Raw genomic sequence first — 3,633 nt, forward strand, 5'->3', positions numbered from 1 at the left:
AAATTCAAATCCTAAGGTAGTTTACAGAGCCCTGAAGACCTGGCCCCAGACCTTCTTTGCAGCCAAATGTACACTGTCCCACGCGACTACCCTCTAGTCAAAGAGATCATCTTTCGGTTCTAAGAATGCACCTTGCTCACTCTCTGTGGAGTGCTTTGCCAGATGCTTCCTGCATCTAAAACCCTGTCCTCCAGCTTCTCATCTTTTGGATCCCGGAGGGTCAAGGCCAGGATGCCAGTGTCCAGGAGCTGAGTCTTGGTGTTTAAGATACATGTGTCCCCTTCATCCTCCTGTTCGCAGCATTGACACCCCTGCCCTCACCTGTGCTTTGTCCAGATACTGTCTCTTTTACCCTCTAAAGATTCCATTAAAGGGGTTTAAGCAGGGGAGTGATGTACCAGGCAGGTCTTGACAAATTGCCCATTCCCCTGTCCCTGGGGAACTGAACCTGGGGTAGCTGACCAGTCTCCGTCCTGCCGTATTGGCAGTGAACTGAGTCCCAAATCTTTGCACTGCAGCCCTCCCAGCCCCCCACCATTGTGTGCCTGCCTAACCTTAAAGTACCCAGGGGGATACATATCAATCTGCTTGTGTCTAACTTAATTTTCTTGATTTATGCAACCCTTTCTTAAGAAGCAACTTTACTCAGTCACTGTAGCCCTTGTGGAAACACTGACTAGCAGCCCTGGAAACGGAAGGATCTTTAGGTGGTATTGGCAATTCACTAGGTTGCTGGGGGAGGAGTAGAAAAGCATGGACTTAAGAGCTAAAATTTTGAATCCCAACTTTGCCACATTCATTGTGCAAACCACTTGATTTTCTGGTTCTGTTTCCTCTCTCTAAAATGAAGATTAGGATCACTATGCACATTCACTGAGATCCGTCCCTGGTGGTATTTCATCTTCCTCCTTCCCCAGGAGAATAGATCTTCATCCCCACAGCAAGCACCACTGGGGGGCAAGGCTCTGCCCCTCCTACGCTTGGGTGGCAGCCAGATTTTTTTTTTCTTCATGTATCTGACAGATGTCTTGATTAAGCTCTCTGGAGTATTGGGGCCAGTAAAATGTCCCTCACCCCTGTTGTCTTGGCAGGCGGCACAAATAGCTGACTTTCCTATCTTGCTGGCTACTTTCTCTTTCTCAGTCTCCTGCTGTCTGTTCAACCTGTCTTCAACCTTTAAAGTGTTAGCATATCCCAAGGTTCTGTCCTGAGATTCCTTATCCTCTCTGTCTATACTGTCTCTAGGTGATCTCATCGAGTTCCCTGATTTTATTTTTCTAAATTTTTATTTTGGAATAATTTGAAACATTTTAAAAGTTGTAAAAATAATAATAGGGTTTGTCTATTCTGGGCATTTCATATAAATGGAGTCATACAATATGTGGTCTTTTGTGACTGGCTTCTTTTTAGCATAATGTTTTCAGGGTTCATCCATATTGTAGCATGTGTCAGTACTTCATTCCTTTTTTTTTTTTTTTTTTTCGGAGAGGGGGCTGAATAATATTTCATTGTATGGCTATACAGGCAGACCACGATGATACCGTATTGTGAGTTTGGTACCAGACCACCACAACAAAGTAAATACTGCAATAAAGTGAGTCACTTGAACTTTTTTGTTTCCCAGTGCATATAAAAGCTATGTTTACACTATACTCTAGTCCATTAAGTGTGTAATAGCCTTATGTCTAAAAAAACAATGTGTGTACCTTAATTTAAAAAATACTTTATTACTGAAAAATGCTAACCATCATCTGAGCCTTCAGTGAGTCGTAATCTTTTTGCTGGTGGAGGATCTTGCCTCGATGTTGGTGGCTGCTGGCTGCTGGCTGATCAGGGTGTTGGCTGCTGAAGGCGGGTGGGGGGGAGGCTGTGACAATTTCTTAAAACAAAACAACAGTGACGTTTGCCACATCAATTGACTCTTCCTTTCCCAAATGATTTCTCTGTAGCAGGCAATGCTGTTTAATAGCATTTTACCCACCATAGGACTTCTTTCAAAATTGACATCAGTCTTCTCAAACCCTGCCACTGCTTTATCAACTAAATTTATGTAATATTCTAAATCCTTTGTTGTCATTTCAACAGTCTTCACAACATCTTCACCAGGAGTAGATTCCATCTCAGGAAACCACTTTCTTTGCTCATCCATGAGAAGCAGCTTCTCACCCATGAGAGTTTTTTCATGGGATTGCAGCAATTCATCTCATCTTCAGGCTCCACTTCTAATTCTAGTTCTCCTGGTGTTCCTACCATATCTGCAGTTACCTCCTCCCCTGAAGTCTTGAACCTCTCCAAGTCATCCATAAGGGCTGGAATAAACTTCTAAATTTCTGTTAATGTTGATATTTTGACCCTTTCCCGTTAATCATGAATGTTCTTAGTGGCATCTAGAATCCTTTCCAGAAAGTTTTCCATTTATTTGCCCAGATCCATCAGGGGAATCACTATCTATGGCAGCTATAGCCTTACAAAATAGATTTCTTAAATAATAAGACTTGAAAGTTGAAATTACTCCTTGATCTGTGGTCTGTAGAATGGCTGTTGCATTAGCAGGCATGAAAACAACATTAATCTCATTGTAAATCACCAGCTGCATTAGCCCCTAATGAGAGTTAGCTTGTCCTTTGATGGTTTGAAGCCAGGCATTGATGACTCTCTAGCTATGAAAGTCCTAGATGGCATCTTCTTCCAAAATACTGTTTCGTCTACACTGAAAATCTGTTGTTTAGTGTAGCCGCCTCCATTAATTATCTTAGCTAGGTCTTCTGAGTATCTTGCTGCAGCTTCTACATCAGCACTTGCTTCTTCACCTTGCACTTTGATGTTATGGAGACGGCTTCTTTCCTTAAACCTCATGAACCAACCTCTGCTGGCTTCAGACATTTCTTCTGCAGCTTCCTCACCTCTCTCAGCTTTCACGGAATTGAAGAGAGTTAGGGCCTTGCTCTGGATTAGGCTTTGGCTTAAGGGAATGTGGTGGCTGGTTTGATCTTCTATCCAGACCACTCAAACTTTCTCCATGTCAGCAATAGGCTGCTTTGCTTTCTTATCATTCATATGTTCCCTGGAGTAGCATTTTTAATTTCCTACAAGAATTTTTCCTTTGCACTCACAACTTGGCGGTTTGGCAAAAGCCTGTTTCAGCTTTTGACAAGCCTTCCTCACTGATTTTAATCATGTCTAGCTTCTGATTTAAAGTGAGAGACGTGTGACTCTTCCTTTCACTTGAACACTTAGAGGCCAGCGTAGGGTTATTAATTGGCCTAATTTCAATATTGTTGTGTCTCGGGAGTAGCGAGGCCTAAAGAGAGGGAGAGATGGGAGCAGCTGGTTGGTGGAGCAGCCGGAACACACACAACATTTATCGACTGTGTTTGCTTTCTTATATTGGTACAGTTCCTGGTGCCCCAAAACAATTAAAATAGTAACATCGAAGGTCACTGATCACAGATCACTATAACAAATACGATAATAATGAAGAAGTTTGGAATACTGCAAGAATTAGCAAAATGTGACACAGAGATACGTAGTGAGCAAATGCTATTGGGAAAAATGGCACGGATAGACTTGCTCAACATAGGGTTGTCACAAACCTTCAGTTTGTTTAAAAAAAAAAAGAAAAATGCAGTATCC

The sequence above is a fragment of the Balaenoptera acutorostrata genome, chromosome 20 (assembly GCF_949987535.1).
Source record: "Balaenoptera acutorostrata chromosome 20, mBalAcu1.1, whole genome shotgun sequence".
Classification (NCBI taxonomy): domain Eukaryota; kingdom Metazoa; phylum Chordata; class Mammalia; order Artiodactyla; family Balaenopteridae; genus Balaenoptera; species Balaenoptera acutorostrata.